This window comes from Triticum aestivum, chromosome 2A (genome assembly GCF_018294505.1).
Source record: "Triticum aestivum cultivar Chinese Spring chromosome 2A, IWGSC CS RefSeq v2.1, whole genome shotgun sequence".
In the NCBI taxonomy this organism is placed as follows: Eukaryota; Viridiplantae; Streptophyta; class Magnoliopsida; order Poales; family Poaceae; genus Triticum; species Triticum aestivum.
This window is the reverse complement of record NC_057797.1, coordinates 300,406,602-300,414,170: the sequence shown is the minus strand read 5'-3', so window position 1 is coordinate 300,414,170 and position 7,569 is coordinate 300,406,602.

Sequence of the window (7,569 nt, the reverse complement as noted above, 5' to 3'; positions counted from 1 at the left end):
TTTCTGCTTGACAGGTCTGGCGAGTGGGGAGACAGCAAGGTGGTGCTCGATTACCTCCATGGGAACACCGGGGATATCAGATGGTTGTCAGGCAAACACATTGATATTCGCCCGTAGGAAGGCAATGAGTGTGCTTTCCTATTTGTCATCAAGGGTGGCACTGATGGTGAAAGTACCATCAACGCCAGCCAGCCAGCCCTGCCAGTACCTTCTTCACTTGGGGTGCAGCAACCTTGGATCTCTTGCTGTTGGAACACTCCAGCACATCGTCAACGGGCGCCATGCACTCAGAGGGGGCACGCTTCCCGGACTCCTTGTTGGAGGTCCTACAATCTCTTTTCTTTCCTTTTCTTTCCTTGGCAGGAACCGTTGCTGCCGTAGCCTCTGCTGCGACTGCATCCCGGTACATCTTGTCCACTCAAATAATTGCATCCTTCTCATCTGATGGGATAGTGATGACTCCCAGTGGCCCAGGCATCTTCAGAGTGTTATAAGCATAGTGGGATGGTTCCATGAACTTGGCTAGGGTCGGGCGTCCTAATCCCATTGTATGGCAGGGGGAGATCAACCACGTCAAACACAACCTTCTCCGTCCGGTAGTTTAGTTCTCCCCCAAATGTCACCAGCAATGTAATCTTCCCTTTAGGATGGCTCCTTCCGGGGTTAACTCCTTGAAACGTGCCGGTAACCTCTAGCTTTCCTCTCCTATCTGAAGCCTGCTGATGACTGCTGGGGAAATTAGATTTAGACTGGCCCCACCATCCACTAACATCTTTGTGACCATGAGGTTGCGAATTGTCGGGGAGACCAATAAAGGCAAGCATCCTACCGCGGTGGTGCGGTTAGGGTGATCCTCCAAATCAAAGATGATTGGTGTGCGGGACCATTTGAGTGGTTTCCGGGCCTCTGGCGCTGGCTCCACAACATTGATATCTCGTGCTCATCACTTGAGCTGGCGGTGGGAGGTGTGCAAAGATGCACCCCCATCAACACATAGGGCATCAGTTGTTGTCGGTTCTATATCCGGCGTATCTCGTAGTCCTAAGCTAGGCGTCTTGGAGCGATGGTAACATGGACACAGATTTTACCCAGGTTCGTGCCCTCTTGATGGACGTAAAACCGTATGTCCTGCTTCGATTGTATTCATATGGGGTATAGTACAGAGTACATGTGTCTACCACGAGATTGTTGTAATGAATATTGGATGTTGTCTATTGACTAGCCTGGCCTCGGTTTATATAACACACCAGAGGCCTAGGGTTTAGGGGAGTCCTTGGCTTGTGCACCAAGTCTTGTGGAAACCTCCTTGTATGCGGCATGGGCTGCCCAAACTGGCCCATGAGTGAACCGCCATGGGGGTCCTCGGTCCGATCCACCTGATCGGGGCACGACATGGTGAGTACTCCCTAGTCCAGGACACCGTCAGTAGCCCCCTGAACCGGTCTACAAGTTGGGGACGCTCCTCGGTTCTTCCAAACTGTTCTTCATCTTCGGTTGTCGGTCTTGAAAAGTGGTTCAACAAATATTCCCGTCTTTGATCTTGAGGATTGCCGAGCTAAATCCGGAGAGTTCACACATCGGGCATCCAAGGAGCCCCTTTAAGTTTTCGGCCTTTATCAATGCCTTGTTATTTTTACGCCACACCTTGGGTTTGAAGTTGTTCCCATGCGGCGGTGTCCTCTTGCGTCTGAGCTTCAACACTGGACTGCATCCGAGCTCCAACACCGGACTATATCCGAAGTGCACTATATTTGAGGTGTCATAGATCACCTTGTCTTGAAAAGTCAGAGGAGTTTAGCCGAGCTTTCATGCCGAAAATGCCCTCTATAGAGCCAACCACTTGCATCCGAGCTTTATGCCGGACTGCTTCCAAGGTGATGCACCACCTCGGGCTTGGGCTGATTGTTTGCAGATTTTATTTCCGATTGTTGCAATTTATTGACTGACGAGATATATAGCCAGTAGCCCTCGAGGTGTGTGTGTGTGTCGGCCTAAAACCCGAGATGCACATTAGAGGAGATAGCGATTGGCGGACAGGCCCTTGAGAGAGGGTCTCAAGAAGTCATTGCAATATATTAGCTTGACGCCGGATAGGTCCTAGATAGTTCCTCCTATTATCCGAAGATGTGTTTGCCCATAGTTCGGTCAAGCCGAACACTAAGCACTTTGAATTTTCTGTATTAAATAGGAAATGCAGTAGCCCTCGAGACACTGGTTGGGTGGCAACACCAGATCAGGGGATCGATAGCCCCTTTAATATTAGTAAATGATAAGCCCAAAGCCCAGTTGCCCCCGAGCCTTAATGTGGGCACGAGTGTCCGAATTAAGGATCGATGTCCGGACTAAAATCACAAATTATGTGTAATGATTCTATGTATCCAAGTACCCTACATCATTAATGCTCAGATTCACACTGTACAAAACTTTGTTGACCGACCATCGGCTTCAACCTCCTCGGCCAATAACCGGGGAGTGTTTGTCCCACTTTATAAGGCCTTTATAAGGGTAAAGATTATGACAAACAAGGCAATCCGGCCATACAATTTTATAAACAAAGGTATGCAGAGTGAATGTTATATTAGTATTTAATTCAAGAAACATCTTCCAAAGAAAATAGTCCCGCTATCGGTTCCTTTCTTTGGGTTGTCATGCCAACCATGATCATGAAACCTCACCTCTAATCAATGCGGGAGAAAAATATTGAGGATTTAGTGTGGAGAAAGTTCCCAAACTATGTGGTCTTTAGCGAACCTAAATTTTCACTTCCGTCATTGCCGACCAATTATATTCTTAAGATAGCTAGCTTTCAGCTACACCCAGTCTGAGGTACTAATCTGGATAACCTGGTAGTACCAATCACAGAGGTGCTCCCTTTATCCCCTAGCCGAATAGTAGGGAACGTAGGGTTAAACATAGGAGCCAAGCAACCCAGAGTGGCCAAAATCTTAAGTCAAATTTAAGGCATATTTATGGCTTTATAACGATAATTACGTAAGGCAACACTTGTATAATGAATACAAACGATGATGATATTTATTTTGACTCTGTTGCAATTATTTATCATTTCAAAGTGGCCCATCGTTGGCTTCTATCCCTTTGTAGATGCTACACAGGGTGTTTCCGTAGTAACAAGACAACCCTTAGCCGACGTCTCGGTGCCCAGAGGCGGTTGTGTTAGCGGAAACAAGGCAATCAGATATGCGGGCTTTATAAATTTCAGTTAGTCATAGGAGCTTTAAACTGGGGAAGCTAGCTACGAGCCCCCGGTTAGGGTTCGGCACTGACCGAAGTCTAGCTATTAACACTTCGACCAATGTTATGAAAGGCCCATCGTTTTTCACGGGGTAATCATTGACACCGTCATCAGATCGCTGACCAGTTTACACCCATTGTGATAGTCGGTTTTCGGCTTTCTCCAACTGAGGTGCTTAACCATTCGAGCTGGAAGCACAAGTGGTTCTCCCTTTGCACACCTAGCCGAACAAAGCGAGACATAGGAGGCAAGCACAGGAGCCGGGCAACCCAACTATTGACCAAAGACACGATTCGAAACCAATGCATATATAGCAATATCTGAGAATGTTTTGCCGAATCTCTAAAGGTGTTCGGCGTTGCACTACGAGACTTATGCTGAAACACACAAATAGTTTAAAAGTGCCATAGCCTTGGAAAACCAAAAAACTTTAGTAAAACCTTTACGCCCAAACTAAATCAATTCATTTGGTGCCAATCCAAAAATTAGTCTTACTTTTGTGCTTTTGTCATGCATTAATATGACACATCCGACCTCAAGACTTCAAGTGGTTCAGCCTACAGCTGCAACCTCCTATCCCGAAGGTGGAGTATAGCTCGTTAAGCCAGTTTTGGGAACTAAACTCGAGCGGCATTAGAGAGAAAACAAGCTGTCAGGCGATGAGTCAGAGCTCTCTTAGCGATGCCGAAGTCCTCGAGGAAACTGAACATGTCGGTATGGCAATCGACCAACAAGGTGATCACGCGAGCCGATTTACGCCAATTGGGACAACAGTGTTGGCTGGCCAAAGTGACCGCGTGTGCGGTCGAAGTCGATTACCTACACATGTAGAATAGTGTAATCCAAAAAATAATAATATAAATATAGAAGAAAAACCTCACGTAATTAACTTACGCAAAATAATTTTTTAAAGAGATGTGGCCTGTCTTCAAAGCCAATGTCGGTGTAGGGCGTTGGCATGACAAATCCTATATTCAAGAGGCGGTCTGAGTCCCTGATGAGGCGTTCGCTGAACTGCGGACGGCAAACTGATCGAACCATGACGCAACCATCGTTAATGCGACCATCACTTGACACGCATGTGTACAGATGATGGAACAAACCAGAGTAATAATTACTCGGAAAAAGTAAACCCAAGCATAAAAAAATACTAGGATTAATAGAACCTGGTTTATCTGGTGTAGCGATCTGAAGAAAGGTTACTCCCAAATTGGCACTCGGCCCGCACACCATTGCATGATGGGCGATGAAGCGATGGCACGGCGATGCTGGCAAAGGTTGGCTCGCCGAGGAAAAGCCCCCGATCCAGCTAATGTGACGAAGCTGGTTGGCTGGTGACGCCGAAGTCTCCGGAGTAGGTTGATGAAGAGATGGCAAAGCCCCCGGACTAGCCGAGGTGACGGAGCAGGTTGGTAAGGAGACGTTACAGCTGCCATGTCAGCCGAGGTGTTGAAGAAGTTTGGTGTGATGGACATCGGCTTGAAGAAGCAATAGTGTGGCCATGCCAACGAAGGTCGTGACTTGTGACGCCGTCAATGTCGGCTTGATGAAGTGACTGTGCGACGATGCCGGTGTGCCTGCTCCGTGTAATCCGTGGGGCGGCGATGTTGGTGATGATTTATCCTTTGCGGTGCCGAACTCTTGTTTGGCTTGTCGAGATGATAATCCGAAGAAGTTCAGCTCGGCTCAACAAAGCGACGACGTGTCTAGTGGAGGTCGGCAGCCGTGGAGCAATGTTGCTGGACTAGTTTGACACCAGCGTGATGGTGAAGAATACCTCAAAGAAGGCTTAAATTTTATGGGCACGTGCTTAAGAACAATGCACAATACCCTAGAAAGAGATTCTTTCAAAAAGGTTGTACAATATCCCGTTCATGAAGAAAGATGAACTCAGGTCAGATTTGTATTCACACAGAAAACAGATCCGAAAAGTGATGCACTAATCAGAAGGTTCCCGGAGTTTGAACAGTCAGATCGAGCTGAAATTTTGAGAGGTAGTAGACATGTAAATTCCGCAGAGGATGAACGATTGGATCTTCCAAATAACCTCCGATCTAGGCTCTGGTGACCACACCCTAAACTCGTCCAGATTCCTGTCCAAAATCGACAGGCCTCCGGTATATCATAGATTGCCGGAGATTCCTCCATCGGAAGGCGACGAAATTTTGCAGGGTTGTTGTATACTCAATTCTGCACAATTCCACCAAAGGGTTCGTCAAATCAACTTCTGAGGAGATGGTGGCAGCGAAAACAAGTCTGTTGTACAGAAAAAACTATGTGATCGCATGACGACTTTTCCATGCTCTTGGTTGAGATTTGAGTTGATGATGATGAAAGTATCCGTCTGATCTTGATGATCCGGTGTGAGCGCGATCCTCGGTCCAACTGAGCTGACTAGTCGAGCCGGTGACAAAGATGCCGACATCGACCATAAAGCTCGGTTCCGATGCGTAGATCACGGCGGAGATGATTCGAATTCCCATCGCACAGTGGCGACTGCGAGTAGGCTCTCAATGAAAGCACCAATGTCGGTTCTATATCCGGCGTATCTTGTAGTAGGGGTCCTAAGCTAGGAATCTTGGAGCGATAGTAATATGGACACAGGTTTTACCCAGGTTCGGGCCCTCTTGATGGAGGTAAAACCCTACATCCTGTTTTGATTGTATTCATATGGGGGATAGTACAGAGTACATGTGTCTACCATGAGATTGTTCTAATGAATATTAGATGTTGTCTATTGACTAGCCTGGCCTAGGTTTAATAACACACCAGAAGCCTAGGGTTTAGGAGAGTCCTTGGCTTGTGCACCAAGTCTTGTGAAAACCTCCTTGTATGCAGCAATGGGCTGCCCAAAGTGTCCCATGGGTGAACCGCCATGGGGGTCCTCGGCCCGATCCACCTGATCAGGGGACGATGTGGTGAGTACCCCATAGTCCAAGACACCGTCAATGGCCTTCTGAAATTCCTGCCCACCGGTTTCCTCTTCATTCCCTTCATCACTCCCATCATCACAAACTTCCTTCTCTCGACTCCTGGCGGGTTTTCCTTGCTTCTAATAGATCTTGCCGGGGCCATTTGCTTCACCGCCTCGGCCCTTTCCACCAGCGGCATTCTAACCTTTTGTCCTTATCACGCTTGTCATATTCTGCCCTCTATTTCTTGACGAGCTGCTCAACTTGGTAACATTCCTGAAGATCATGGCCCTTGGTCCTGTGGATCTTGCAGTACGGGCCATCACCTTTCCCAACTTTCTCAGCCACAGCGGCTACCCGGCAGGCTGTGCAAGCAGCAACTTCCTTGCCCGGGGCCTCAGCACTTAGCTTTCTTGCCTATACTAGGTGTGCCCGAACCTTCTACAGTCATCACTACTTTATCCCTTGGCTTCTTATTGCGCTTCTTGCCCTTTCTCTGGCTAGTTGATTCATCTTCATCCTCTGAATCAACGTTGATGAAATCCTCCTCTCCAGGCAACTTCCTTCCTTCCCCCATCCGAGCACACTTATCCACCTGCGTGTATAGCTCCATCACATTCTTGGGCAACCACACATTCATCTTGGAACGAATGCAACGGTTGCGCACACTGGACTGGAAGGCTGCTATAACGACTGCATGTTGGATATTTGGAATATTCCTATGAACTTTACTGAATCTGTGTAAATACATATGAAGAGTTTCTCCTTCTTTCTGCTGGAGAAGTTGTCGGTCGCTGGGTCTGCCGGGCTCTTGGTGGCCACCGGTGAAGGCACCGATGTACTCGTGGCACAGGTACGCCCAAGATGAACTGGAGTTCTCCGGCAGATGCATCAGTGTGACGCCCCCGATTCAATCGTACACTAATCATACGCGCAAATGTGTACGATCAAGATCAGGGACTCACGGGAAGATATCACAACACAACTCTACAAATAAAAATAAGCCATACAAGCATCATATTACAAGCCAGGGCCTCGAGGGCTCGAATACAGGCGCTCGATCATAGACGAGTCAGCGGAAGCAACAATATCTAAGTACAGACATGAGTTAAACAAGTTTGCCTTAAGAAGGCTAGCACAAACTGGGATACAGATCGAAAGAGGCGCAGGCCTCCTGCCTGGGATCCTCCTAAACTACTCCTGGTCGCCGTCAGCGGGTTGCACGTAGTAGTAGGCACCTCCCGAGTAGTAGTAGTCGTCATCGACGGTGGCGTCTGGCTCCTGGGCTCCATCGTCTGGTTGCAGCAATCGGGTATAGAAAGGGGGAAAAGAGGGAGCAAAGCAACCATGAGTACTCATCCAAAGTACTCGCAAGCAAGGAGCTACACTACATATGTATGCATT